Source organism: Crocuta crocuta, unplaced genomic scaffold, assembly GCF_008692635.1.
Source record: "Crocuta crocuta isolate KB4526 unplaced genomic scaffold, BGI_CrCroc_1.0 scaffold64, whole genome shotgun sequence".
Lineage (NCBI taxonomy): Eukaryota > Metazoa > Chordata > Mammalia > Carnivora > Hyaenidae > Crocuta > Crocuta crocuta.
The window spans coordinates 7,411,626-7,426,107 of NW_027530640.1; the positions used below are offsets into that span (position 1 = coordinate 7,411,626).

General features: G+C 48.5%; 1 long non-coding RNA gene across 1 annotated transcript in view; it reads left to right on the forward strand.

Moving 5' to 3' along the window:
* The first annotated feature begins 14,141 nt into the window (after nt 1-14,141).
* LOC144235373 (uncharacterized) overlaps nt 14,142-14,482 on the forward strand; it is an 8,621-nt gene continuing 8,280 nt past the window's right edge. The window contains exon 1 of the long non-coding RNA XR_013336189.1: nt 14,142-14,420. This is a non-coding gene — a long non-coding RNA (uncharacterized LOC144235373). The remainder of the gene's footprint in view (nt 14,421-14,482) is intronic.

The window sequence follows — 14,482 nt, forward strand, 5'->3', positions numbered from 1 at the left end:
AGTCATCACTGTATTGCTGCTATACAAGGGTCCATTTCCAGAGCAGTGAGGGGATCCCCACCAAAGCTCCCAGCCTTCCCCACTCTGCTTTGGCCTGAGTCCCAAATTCACCAAGAACTTGAGGGACGTCTACAGCCTCCTAGTTTGAGGACCCTTTCAAAAGAGATACCTCCAGGAATGGCCAACATCAGGCTCCAATCTTGGACAGAGTGGAAGGTCCCTGGAGGCTAAGCGTGGGCTGGCGAGAAGGGCTAAAGCATCTTGAAGTGGACTTGAAATGGCGTGGGAAATCTGGGACTGTTCTTCATGGTTCTGTTGCACCAGTGATCAGTGAGCACCTGCTCAGTGGAGCAGACACTAGGCTACCCCCTGGGGACACAGAGCAGAGGAAGGTTCATATGACATCACTCCAGACACATAAGTAAAGCAAAATAGCAGAGGGTGCAACATGCAGTGATGGGTACAAGTACAAGATAGAGAAATAATGGTGGAGGGGATTGTGCTAGTGGAGCGGTAAAGAAAAAGTTCACAGAAAAGGTGATACTTGCAAGCAAGAACAGTTCTTCAGCTGATAGTGGGGCCAGGTGTGGAAGGACATCCAGGTAGAGGGAACAGCAGGCCCCAGAGCTCTGAGCTGAAAAACTGCCTGCAGCAGAGGAAGAGAACTTCCTTGCCTGATGTGTTTACTGTCCTCTGAAGTTTCTGGGCCCTTTCAGGATGCAGTGTGGACTTGATCTCTTCCACTAAGCCACTCAAAGGAGTCAGAGACAGAAGAAGATGCTCCTTCTCTTCAGCGTTTGTTGCATTTTCTTTCATCTTTCAGTCCTCAGTACCTGGCCATGATAGTGGAGGTGCCATAATTAGGAAGGAAGCTTTTCTGATCTTGGACAATCTTTCCAAAACCCAGTTCTTCCCCATGTTAGTTCTCCAAGTAACCTTGGATTGCCCCTTAGGCATGACTGTCCCTGGTAGCCTCTGCTGGGGAAGGAGGTAGGGCTAGGAGGTGTGCTGGGTGGGGCACTCTGGCCTCCCCTCCTTGGTGTCAGACCCAGTCTCTCAAGGTGTATAGGTCTCCCTGGGATCCTTTGGAGCCCCCAGCATTGCTAAAGCACCCATCCTGCCTCTTGCGGATGGCCCTGAAGTATGAGAAGCATCATCTGGCTCATGCTGGCACATCCTTATCACTTATTTTGTGGCGTACAAGCTAGCTTTTCCTCTAGGACCCAGGAACTTGTGATATGCAGATAAATCACCAGGTGATCCCAAACTAAATAGCTACTCTGCAGTTGTTCTATGAAGGCAGAAAGAACTTGAGACCCCAAGAGGTTCAGTGGGCACCACCCCCTCTCTGGGTCAGGGTGGGAAAGTGGAAGTGAAACACAGCCATGCTGAGATGCTACCCTGTCTCTAGCTCCAGGTGGACCAGGAACCTGAGGCACAGAGCTACCATTGCCCAGTGAGGCTTTGGGAGGATTCTCAATGCAGGTAGAGGGTTGGCCCTGCCCTCAGTATAAAGGTCCAGACCAGACCAGCTCACTCATTCCCCTGATTACTGCTCTTCTCACTGGGATGCACAAATAGGTTCCTGGCAACCCTGGCCTTTCTCTTTCCTTTGCCAGCTCCAACATCAAGGCCTAGCTCAGATCACATCCTTCTGGCTCAAAAACACCTTAGTTACATAAACTCCTTGGTCTGGCATTCAAGGCCCTACCCACTACAGTACTAACTCACCCCTCACCCTGGATCTTGCCTTTATCTGGTCCAGATGCCCCGTTGTTGCTGCTGACCTCCTGACCAGGCCCAATCCAGTGCCATGCTGGAGTCAAGTCTTCCTTGTTACCCTCTGCCCTCTGCACTCATGGCCTAAGGGATGGAGCTTTTTACTAGATTTGCATCTTTAATTACAGGAGTGATACATGCTTGTAAAAACATTCCCACATTACAGCCGCGTACATGTTAAAATGAGTGTGTGTCATCCCAACACTCCTTTCCCTAGAACTGGCCCCAGTTAACAGTCAGGCAGGCCCGTGGGTACTCATTTTATGTAACAGGAGAGGGGCCCTTGGAGCCCTTCCACAACCACTTGACATGATGGTGTCAGGTGGGGACAGAAATGACCATAAATGGGTGAAGGTTTCAGAGGTGGTGATCTGGGTTGACTTTGAAAGAAAATGTTCAAGGTCTGTCTGTGAGACCCCTTAATTTCTTTCAAAGAACAAAGCCCTAGAGAAGCATTTCCAGTTCATATGGGAATATCCAGTCTATTCTCAGAACCAGAAACTCAAGTTCAAAAGGCACTCAGGCATCTGGAAAATCTTCTTGGCCTAGCACTATTACAAGCCCGGGCGGAGCTGAACTGGAAGTCTGGCTGTGGTTGTATGACTGATAGGTGTGCAAACCCCAGGGCTTTGTCCGGATGACAGGGGATAGCAAGGAAAAGTTTGCAGAAAAAGAATAACATATTAGACACAGACCATGAGCTGGAGGTGGTAAGTTTGGACGAAGTGAATCCCTTTGAGTGAACAATAATGGTGGTCTGGACTTGGGCAGACATGGTGGAATATGAGAAGAGGAAGAATTCAACACAGCAGATGCAGGGTGAGGGACAGGAAGGAAATTCTAGCTCAGGTGTTGTGGATATGGGCTTCAAATTAACATTTGCATTCAGCAAACAGTTGTTAACTGGGTTAAACTCAGAGTGTGAGGGCCTAGGTATCCCTATACTCTTTCATAGATAAAGAATCGAAGGCAATGATAACCTCCAATCTGGCCTTCTAGATGCCTAGAGAGGGCTAGTCAATCAGTGCAGACCTGACTGGTCACCCAGATCTTGATTCAAGCATGCCAGGTATGCACAGAGTCTGCTAGACACCATAATCTTGAAGCAGACATTCCAGGTACACAGCTGACCGCTTCCAGCCAACCCACTGCTCACCTGACCTACAAACCCAATATCCCCAGTCGATCAGCAACACTCAGAAACTTTGGTTTTTGAATACAGAACACAGATAATTCATTATTCCATTTCTTCCCTTCCCCAACCCTGAGCCTTAGAGTCTCTGCCGTAATAGTTTCTCTGTTTGGCAGTAAAACTTTTCCACTCAGCACACAATTTCTAGCCTCTCATCCTATCTGAAGCCAGAGGCTCCCACCAGCTCCCGCAAAATTGAACATTCCCTATACGTTCTTTGCACAATTCTGATATTCTGTACTCTTACCTTTCATCCTTTGAGCTCTCCTGTGTACCTGGGGGTACAATGAATAGCCCAATAGGAGCCAGGTGTGCTGTGTGAGGCCAGGAAGCTTGCAGCGTTGGGGCATTGGGCTGGGGCTTTGGGAGAGAAATATAGGTAGGAATCCCAAAGTCTCACTTCTGGTCTCTAACTCCTCAGGTAACCTTTCTTCTCTAGGCCTGTCCCTCTGCTAGCCCCCAGGTCTTTGCACAATGCTGCTCTTTCTGCCTGGAATACTCTTCCCCTTCTTCTTTGTCTGTTTGGCTCATCCTTCTGGTCTCTGCTGTCTCAAAGAAACCTCACTGACTTCTTGGTTCAGATCAGATTCCATAAGTAAATATTCCCATAGACACATGTTCCATTACTTCTTTACCTTCATTAGAGGTTTCTGTTTGTTTGTTTCTTTGCCACCATCTGTTTTCCCCGCAAGACTGGGCCTTCCATGGGAGAGACTCTGTCTTGTCTGACTCACTGCTGTGTCCCTAGCCTATAGCTAGGGACCTGTCCAGGAGTAAGCACTGAATGGATGAATGAATGAACCAACACATGGACAGATGGATAGATTTCACCTGGTAAAACAAAAGGCTCAGTTGGATAGGATCCTCAGCACTCATATAATTTTCTAGGCCTTTATTGTTTCATCTATGAAATAGGGAAAATGTTCCCTTCTTGCTGCTTTACTTCTGTATCTAAACTGACCCCAGTTGGTCTCATAAAATTTGGGATGCTTTAAAAACAACTTGGGTAAACGTTCCTACTTGGCTCAAGAACCTTATTTTCTGACATCCAATCACATATACATAACACTTGAAATAGAAATTCAGGCTGTGCCTCAAACCCCAAACCCCAGGCCCCACTATCAGAGCTGGACTTAGATGACATCTTCCAGGGCAGGGTAAGTTTCTAGAAGCCCCAGCCATACCTCCTAGAGTTAGAGCGATAAAGACTCTTCTGTGTTCCCATGGCCAGACAGGAAAGGTAGGTGAATGTCACAGCTCAGAACTGGGAATTGTGCCCCATGAGAAGCGCAGAGTGCTCTGCTTGTTTGTCCATCTGTCCGTCTTCAGTGATGAACTGAATGCAGGAGTTTTTCTGATGCAGAGCCAGAGGTCTGGCATAGGGCCCAGTGAGTCATCTCTCAGGAGTCTAGGCTACGCAAGAAGGCTGCCTATGCCCTCCTTTGCTTCTGCTGCTGCAGGTGGTCCTCACTTACTGAGGTCTGGGTCTGCCTATAAGATGTACCAGGTTGAAGAGACCATCTCTATATTCTTCACCAAGGAGTTCTGTCCAGCCTTTTTCTCCCAAAGGGCCAGGACCTGCTCATTCCTATCACCCCTCTCCCACCCTTGAGGAAACATGCCCCTCTTGGAAGGGATAGCTGGCTGAACTAGGACGACCTGTCCAGAGACTGATGTGAGACAAAGTCCCAGCCACGTAAAACATAGCACTACTATTCCAAAGATCCAGGATAGGGAGTACCAGCTCCTAGCAAACGAACAAGGACATGGAAAGGCTGAGAAAACTCAATGAGGGAAAGGAGAAGTTTTTTGATTCTGGAGGAGCCTTTCAGTGGCTTAGGAATGCAACGCCCATTATGCAGATGGGTGAGCTCCTTCCCAAGGAGATCAGTCTCTCATGGTACCCTGGGAAGGGTCAAAATAGTCAGTATTCTAGAAAAAGGTAGCCCCTTGACCTCACTCCTTGATGTGCCAATCTTCCTCTTCTGCTCAGATTTCCATTGAATCTCACTGTGCTTGCTGGTTCCTGGTTAGTTTAGGACACCCTAGCTGGTGCATTCCCTCCTTAAAGTTCCAAGGGTCTATATAGTCACTATCAAAATTCTAACAATGTCTTTTGTTGTTGTTGTTTGTTTCCTGTTTCTTGTTTTTAGACAGAGAAAAAAAAAATCCATCCTGAAATTCAAATGAACTCTTGCAGGGGCACCTGGCTAGTTCAGTTGGTAGAGTGTGTGGCTCTTGATCTTGGAGCTGTGAGTTTGAGCCCCACATTGGGTGTAGAGATTACTTGAAACAAACAAACAAATGGGATCTCACAGAATCTTGAATAGCCAAAAACAATGTTTAAAAAGAACAAAGTTAGAGGCCTCATATCTCCTGAATACAAAACTTACTTGAAACCTACAGTAATCAATACAGTATGGTACTGGCATAAAGACAGATAGACAGACAAATGAGGCAGAATGAAGTGCCCAGAAATAAGTCCTCAGATATATGGTCCAATACTCTTAGACAAGGGGAAAGGACAGTCTTTTCAACAAGTGGTACTGGGAAAACTGGGTATCTGGACCCAAAGGATGAACATGGATCCTCACCTCACACCATCAACAAATATTAAGACAAAATGGATCAAAGACCTAAACATGAGAGCTAAGCTATAAAACTTGTAGAAGAAAAAATAAGGGAAAATCTTCATGCCATTGGGTCTGGCAGTGACTAATTGAATATGACACCAAAAGCTCAGGCAACAAAAGAAAAATAGATGAATTGGTTTCATCAAAATGAAAAACTTTTGTACATCAAAGCACACTACCAACAGAGTGAAAAGGAACCCTATGGAGTGGGAGAAATATTTGCAAATTGTATATCTGATAAAAGGCTAATGTGCAGAATATCTAAAGAAACCCTACAGCTCAACAACAAAAGCAGCCCAAATTACCAGATTTAAAAGTGGGCAAAGGACCTGAATAGACATTTCTTCAAAGAAAATATACAGATGGCCAATAAACACATAAAAAGGTGCTCGACATCACTAATTATTAGGAATATCAAAATTAAAATCTCTATATCACTTCACATCCATTTGGATGACTATTATTTTAAAAAACCTACACAGGAAATAACACGTTTTGGCAAAGAGGTGGAGAAATTGGAAGCCTTGTGTGTTGCCACTGAGAATATAAAATGGCACCACCACTGTGGAAAACAACACCTCAACAAATTAAACACAGAATTACCATAAGATCCAGCAAATACACTTCTCGATATGTGCCTAAGTGAACTGAAAGCAGGGAGTTGAACAGATGTTTGTGCCCTCGAGTTCATAACACCATTATTCACAATAGACAAAAGGTGGTAACAATTCACATGCTCATCAGTGAATGAGTGGATAAGCAAAATGAGGTCTAGACAGACAATGGAATATTAGTGCTTTTTTAAATATTTTCATTTCTTATTTATTTTTGAGAGAGAGAGAGAGAGAGAGATCATGAGTGGGAGAAGGCCAGAGAGAGAGAAAGAGAAGGAGACACAGAATCGGAAGGAGGCTCCAGGCTCTGAGCTGTCAGCACAGAGCCCGACGCGGGGCTCAAACCTATGCGAACTGTGAGATCATGACCTGAGTCGGACGCTTTACCAACTGAGCCACCCAGGCGCCCCATATTACTCAGTTTTAAAAAGGGAGAAAATTCTGGCACATGCCACAACAGGATCAACCTTGAAGACATTATGCTGAGTGAAATAAGCTGGACACACAAAGACAAATACTGCATGATTCCACTTGTATGAGGTACCTAGAGGAGTCAAATTCATAGAGACAGAAAGTAGAATGGTGGTTGTGGGCTAGAAGATGGGAGGAATGGGCAATTGTTAATCAGTTTGGGATGATGAAAAAGTTCTGGAGGTGGATGGGGGTGACAGTTGCACAGTGATGTGGTTTTACTTAATACCCCTGAATTATACATTTAAAAATAGTTAAAGTGGTACATTTTAGGTTAGGTGTATTTTATGATAATGAAAAAAGAAAAGGTTGCATGGGGATGAGGCACTTAAATTTGTAAGTATTCTCCTCTGGGAGCTTACTCTCAGGATCCTGGGAGATAGTGGGGAAGGTGGTGGGGAGCAGAAGAAGGGGGCTGTGTGGCCCCCACCCCCATCACCAACCTCCCCTTATATCTGCCTCTCTAACTCCTGCCCATCCCTCAAAGCCCTTCTCTGGTCCTCTTCCACTTCCTCTGGAATGGGACCTCTAGCCCTCACCACTCCCCCTCAGTGCCGGTACTGAGTGTGCACTCCATGCTACCCCAACAGTCCCGTCATCCTTGGCCTGGACTCTCTCCCCAGGGAACTGAAGCCTCCCTGGCCAAGGCAGGTTCTCTCCCTCCAAGGCTGGAGGCCGGCAGTAGTTACTCAGTGGTAACTTGTCTCCAAAATCGGGCTCTTGATATCTGCCTCTCACGGTTGTTGTAAGTGTCCAACAACATAATAAATATAAAGCTCTTAAGCACAGTGAGGGATCCATAGTAAGTGCTCAGTATATTATTACTGTTAGGAGTATTCTTCATACTGGTCTGGACCACTCCTCCTGTGCCTGTCTACTAGTTATTCCTCATCCCTTGAGTCCTAGTTCCACTCATACTTCCACCATAGAGCCTTCCTATCCACCACAGTCCACAACATGAGGCATGTTTAAGGCAAATCTGACTGACTTCATAGGACTTTCACAAAGATTAAATGACTTAATCTACATAAAATGCTTACAATAGTGCTAGGCATATACAATGTACTCAGTAAGAGTGATCAGTGATGATGATGATGTCATTGATGATGGGTTGTGGTCATTTCACAAGTCTGTTCTATGTGTTGTCTTGATTGTGACTGCCACTCTGAAGTAGGCAGATTTCAGAATAAAGAAAGATGACAGCAAGAGGTGATAGCAAGATGGATTCAGGTTCAGCAAGAATTCTCAGAGCCTTGGAGGGAGTTGGCAGACAGGAAAGTCTTCCTGGTCTTAAAAGAGGAGTAAGTGACAGTTTAAAGGCTGGGAAGAAAGGAGAGTCATGGTAAAGTTAGGGGTATGCAGAAGGAGGTCACTGTGTGGCTGAATGTTGCAGTCAAGGTAGCAGGAGAGGACCTGAAGCTAGATTGGGCAGGACCTTTACCCAAGGGGATCATAGTCCTCTGGAGGGTTTGCAGCAGGAGAGAGACCCCATTGATTTAAATTCTGAGCTCACTCTGGCTGTTGGGTGGTGAATGGACAGCAGAGGGCATGGAAAGGAGCAGGCAGACAGGGAAAGGCTACTACAGGCATCTACAAGAGAAGTGGTGGTGGCTTGGCCTGGGTAGTAGCAGTGGAGGTGGAGGGCTAGGGACTGTTTCTGGAGGAGTTTGTCAGGAAAAGATGCTAGATTGGCCATGGGGCTGAGGGGCTAACTGCCCAGGGGGCTTGGGTGGATAGGTAGATGGCAGTGCCATTTCCTGAGATCTGACCAGTGGAAAAACAGGTTGAAAGGACAAGGCTGGCACGTGGTTGTTGAGAGTTGAGTGATTAGTACACCTTCTCACACCTCTGCTTACACATCACAGCTCCTATATTCAGAAAGTTCTTTGAGTCTAGCCCCAACCTCAAGCTGCAGTTTAAGCTCAGGCCATTCTATACTGCCCTTGGTGAGTCTGCTTAGTGCTGAGAGGCAGTGGGACTGAGGCATGGGCTGGGGGCCAAGGGCTTAGGTGGTGGACATGCCTCTTGCATGTGCCTGTCAGGCTCAGACCGAGGGAGCCCATGCCAGGGTGCGTGGGATGGAGGACCTGGTACAGAAGCCTCCTGCCCCAAGTGCTTCAGGTCCACACATGCCCCTCATCCTGCCTCTGGAGACTCCTCAGATCAGAAGCATCCCCCAGGGCCCTCAAGAAGGCCCTTCTTCATGAATCCTTCAGAGGTAGGAGGTGGAGATGAAAACCTCTGATCTTGATGCCAGACACAAACTCCAAGAAATTGCTCACCAGAGGGCAAAGTTTCAGAAACCTAGGCAAGGGACCCTGCCCCTTTGTCTGATCAAAGAATGGCTGGTCAGCAGAGGCTGTGGCACTGGGGAGCTTTCAGGGGTGGGGCCAGAGCCCTGTCCAGGCACAACTCCTTCCAGAGCTGGGCTGCCCTACACCTCATCTTACCAAACTGCAGGCGAGACACTGTTGAGCACTGTGCTCATGTTGAGCACTCCTTGGTCCTGCCTTTCTAGCTGACTAATTTGGACTCTCAAAACCCCTAGACCTACTGAAGACTGATTTAACATGTATTTGGGGTCCTATCAGCAGCTTCCTCATTCCTGATCTCCATTTTGTCCTTCTGGAAGCATCCTGGAAGCCTGCTCCCTAACACCCTCAGGAAAAGTGTCCCAGGCTTGGCCTGACATGAGCTCCCCATCCCCAGGAGCTAAAATTGCATAACCAGCTTGCTCAAGCTTCCTTCTCCTGTCCCTCCACCTGCCACTCCGCTCTCCTGGGCCTGGCTCACATCCATAGGTCTTCCAGGGGGTAAAAAGATGAGTACCAGGAAGGGAGTCAATTCATCTGGGTTCCAACTGGGACAGAGCTGGGGATTTGTCCCCGCAGACGTAGCATTTTAGAAGTCATTAAATCTGGAGGGGCAGGGTGAATTAATGAGTGTGGTAGCTCTGCCTCACTCCTGAGCAGAAGCTTGTCTAATGGAACCTTGAGAGGCAGGTCTCTAGGGGAATTGCCCTGTGACAGTGTGCTCTGTCCCCGTGACAGAGCTTTTGCAGCTTGAGTGGTGAGGACACTTTCCTTATAGGAGTGGAGTCTCTAGGATCCTCAGCCCCAGGCCTGGCTCAGCCCTGAAGTCAGACAGAAACACCTGCCATGATCCCCCTCCTCACAACTCTATGAGCTCCCCCAAACCACCCTCTCTTGGCTGGGCTCCTGGATTTGCTCCAGAGGGCTGGATGGGATGGGAGTGGTCTCACAAACTGTGCAGGGTCCACTTCAGCCCTATACACTGGAAGTGTAGTGTCTCCCACCTTCCATGTCCAGATAGGGACTCTGGCCAAGGTGACTCCTCCATCCCCAGGGAGCTCCTCAAGGGCTTCCCAGAGGTCAAGCCGTTTGACTCTGTTCCTGGTACTGCCCTGTGATAGGAACCCCAAATTTCCCAAGGATAGATTAGGCTGTCAGGAAGAGATGGGGAAAGACACAGTATAGAAAGGAGTAAGCAAAAGGGTGCAGACCCTTTCTTCCTTGCCCCTTGTTCACATCCCTCTCTGGCCAAATGATTCTTTCACTTGGCACCACAGCAAGGATCTCTGGGAAGAAAGAGACTGAAATCTCTGGCGGGAGGGGTCTGGATATTTGGGTACATGGGTAAGAGATGGCAGGATTGCTAAGAGAAACCACCAGAAAACAGTGGTGACCTAGGAAGGAATCCCCATGGGCCCGTCAGCCTATTCTAAAACTAGATGGCAGGCAACCTCTTTGGGGGGCCTGAGAGACCCCCACCCATTCAAAGGAGGCTGAACATTGCTGAGTCCTGCAGGGTCAGGCTAGCAAGAGCCTGGTACAGCCTCACACAGTGCTGTGAAAAGAGCCCTCAGGGAGTCAGACAGCTGGGTGTCAGTGTCACTTTGGTCGGTTGCCAAAGCTTTGCGAGTTTCTGCCCCTCTTTGAGCCTCATTTCCTGCATCTGTAAAATGGGTATCACGATTCCAAGGAATCAAAAGAAGTCTATTTTATTCCTAAATATCTCCATTCCCTGCCTGTTGTCCATTCCAAAAATCCACTGTCCTTAGCAAGTTCTGGTTAAGCACTGCCCTAGTAAGATACTCTTGAAAGGTGGCTGGGGGCTTGCCAAGCTTCTCATCTTTTGGGGGGAATGCATTTTTTGGATGTCATTGTGCCCCCTTCTCCCAAGTTGGTCATGCTGCCATAAATTAAAATCTCTAGACAGCACTCTTGCCTGCTGCCCCTGTACTATGCCCAGATGGTTGCAAACCAATGGACTGGAGCTTGGGCAAAGATGTCAACACGACGTCCCTTGGCTAAAGGGAGTGTACGCTGTCAGTGGCCCAAGCAGGACTCTGACACTAAGCCACACCACCCTCTTGCCCCACCCTCTTTGAATCAACACCTATTGGCTGAGTCCTTATTTTGTGCCACACACCTAGACAGACTGAGAGGAAGGGAGTGGACATAGAGGAAGGTTAGCTGTGCCAGTGCCCCCAGTGGTCTCCACAGACCAATGGAAGGTAGCCTCATCAACATTGCACTGAGATTCCATTGAGGAAAATCCTCAAGGAGGGAACCTGTCCTTGAGAGCCAGGTAGGGAGGACATGAAAGGTTCAGCCAGATCGCCAGGCCACCTTACACCCTTAATGAGATGGCAGTGCCATCAGATGTCTGGTCCAGCAGGTAAAACAGAGAGTGCAGTCTCTCAGTTAAAGGGAAAATAGAATGTTGGGTTTGCTATCAGGCTCAAAAGCAGAGAGCTGGCAATAAATCACGAACTGAAAAGCGATGTCAGTGCTTTCCACTAAATTTCCAAGCCCGGGAAACAATTGCACATTAAAATCTATTGGAGGAAAAAAATCTATTAAAACTTCAGGAGAAGTGCTTTGCTATAAATTAGATTTTTCTGCCAACCAGGATAATTCAATAATTTCCCCTTGACATTCTCAAGATCTCTCTTTTGGGGGCTGGGGGATTATGATGCTTTGAAGTTGGGAGCGATTTGTTTCCAAGGGAAGAGGAAGAGTTCACAGGGAGTGGAGGTGAGAGGGCAAGGAGGGGTCTCTTCTAGCTAAAGGCAGGGGACCCATGTGGGGCTCAGCCACTGGACAGAGGCTCTCCATGACAGCCAGGAGGTCTGTGATATAGGGCTTTGATCAGGGGATGCCCTAGGCTAAGCCATGATTCTGACCGGAAAATTGGGTGCAGGGGGCTTGAGGTCCTCCAGCATCACCTTGTAGTTAGGGCAGCCCCAATCTTACAGCTTCCTTGATGACATCTAAAACTTTTACCAACCCTTATGGAACCAGAGCTGGTCTGGTAACAAGGTGCCTAAGGCCACTTCTTAGTTCTGAATTCAGGGTGAGGATGGGTGGCTCCCTGCCTCTCAGTCTTCCTTTCTTTGCTGTGCAAAGCTGAGCACCAGGCAAGACCCCTCCCCCATACCCTGTCTCCTGTTATTTGGGGCTTGGATCCTAGTTCTTGTCTCTCTGTGTAAGGTACAAGGTACAAGGTATTAACACCGTCATGATGCCAGACTCTTCGGTTGACCAGAGCTGCTCTGTGTGGACAAGGCAACTGGCAAAGAAAGGGTGCCAGGCATGGGCCGGGACCTTGGGGAACTGGGCACAATCTGCCTGGTCACCAGGTAGCAGCCCCTAAGACAGCTGTGGGGGTAGGGGCAAGGAACCTGAGTCAGGACTTGGGTAGGACAGGGCTCCAGAGCCAGCTTGCCTGGCTGTGACTCTTGGCTCCTCCAATGACAGCTCACCTAACTTCTCTAAGCCTTGCCTTTGCTAACTATAAAATGGGGATGGCAACAGTACCTACCCTGTAGATAGAATGAAATGTGACAATGTTTGCGAAGCACCTAGCACCATGCTGGACCACAGAAGCAGTACTTAGTATCTTTAGGACAGGAGTCCAGTGACCCCAGACCATAGCCCTTCCCACTGCAGGAAACCCATCCCCTGCAGCCCCTAGTCAGACCCCTTTATCTCCCTCCTCTCCCATCCAAACTGGCTTGTCTTTGGGGACTCACCTCCTCAAAAAGAGCCATGACAAATCATGTCTGCTTGTAGAGCTGGACTGCTCACTGGGCACCATCACAGAATTGTTTTTTGGATGACCTTACCCCCCGGCGATCACTCATTATTGCTACCAACAACCCTTCCAAGAAGGGTGGTTGATATTAGAGTTCTTTCATTTTGCAGAGGCCCTGAGAGATAAAGTGACAGTGCTCAAGATCTCGTATCTAGGGGAAGAGGATGGAGCTACAACTGGGGCCAAAGGTCAAACCAACTCAACCACAGAGGCAGTCTCCGATCTCAAGATTTCTCCCTCCCTTGGTCCTTCTTTCCTTCCTTCTTTGCTTCCTTCCTTACTCCCCACGAGTCAGAGGCCGCCCAGAGCCCACACAAGGGCCACTGAGACAGAGTAGCAACTGAGGCAGGACATTTGGAAGTGATCTCCTTCCCAATACCCACTGAGTCTCCAGGAGAAAGGTCACAGGGCCCCAAAGAAAGAGGCCAAAGGGGAAGGAAATGGGAGAGTCTGGGAAAGTTTCTATGTGAGTGGCTGGCAGAACAGGCCATTCGCTTGGACACTGCCTGACTCATAGGAGAGAGGAATTTGGGTTTCAAAGGTCATCTCAATCCACCCTATTTTTGAATCATTTCTTCCACAGGTGCTCCTCCACCCCACATAACACAGAGCTCACTACCTCCCAGGACAGCCCTAGGGTACAGGTTGCCCTATGCTCCTTGACCTCTTCTGGGGCTCAGACGTGGCCTTCTGTGGCACTGTCTTGTCCCTGACCACATACGGGCAGAGCCCAGCCAGCAGCAGGGGGTGGTGTGCTCCTGCTGCTTCTCTCTTGGCAAGATCCCCGGGTTGGGGGACTAATCTGTAAGTAAGATAGGGACTTTCTAGAGACTGCATCTCTCCAGAGGGCAGGGCTAAGTATTGATGTGGCAGTGTTCCCTGTGGGCCCAGCCCTGCGCCCAGGAGTTTCCATCAGAGTGGAGGTCAAAGGGAAACTCAGGGCTGGGGAATTTTACCACCACGTGAAACCAGGCTGGGAGTTCAGGAGACATGTAATCAATATCACTGGATTTGCCCCCAAGGTGATAAATATTTATAATGTGTGAGCCCCCAACCCAGGGGATGTCCTGGTTCCTTAGGAAGGTCCAGGGGACCCGCTAGCAACAGGAAGAGCAGGACATGGCACTCCAAGGGATAAAAAGTATCTGAGGCTTTTTTTTTAAATATTTTTATTTATTTCTAGGAGAGAGAGAGAGAGAGACAGCGTGAGCAGGGGAGGGTCAGAGAGAGGGAGTCACAGACTGAAACAGGCTCCAGGCTCTGAGCTGGCAGTCAGCACACAGCCCGACGCGGGGCTCGAACCCACGAGACGAACCGCGAGATCATGACCTCAGCGATGACCTCAGCGAAAGTCGGACGCTCAACCGACTAAGCCACCCAGGCGCCCCAGAAGTATCTGAGGTTTTATAAACTCTGGCCCTTACCATTCAGTAGCTGTGTGAGCTTCAGCAAGCAGCTTGGCCTCTCTGAGCCTCGGTTTCTTTCTCTAACAGCAGTAGTGGTGTCCTCTTCAGAGCCTTGTTGGAGGTCATAAAAGACACGATTCCTGCTAACTACCTAGCACAGCGTGAGCGCTCTGAAAATGCCAGCCTTTGTTACTATTTGCAGCAGGTGGGGAAACCCGTGGGAAATCCGGGCGCCTCTGGGAAGCTGGGGGTGGTGGGCCGGGTGTC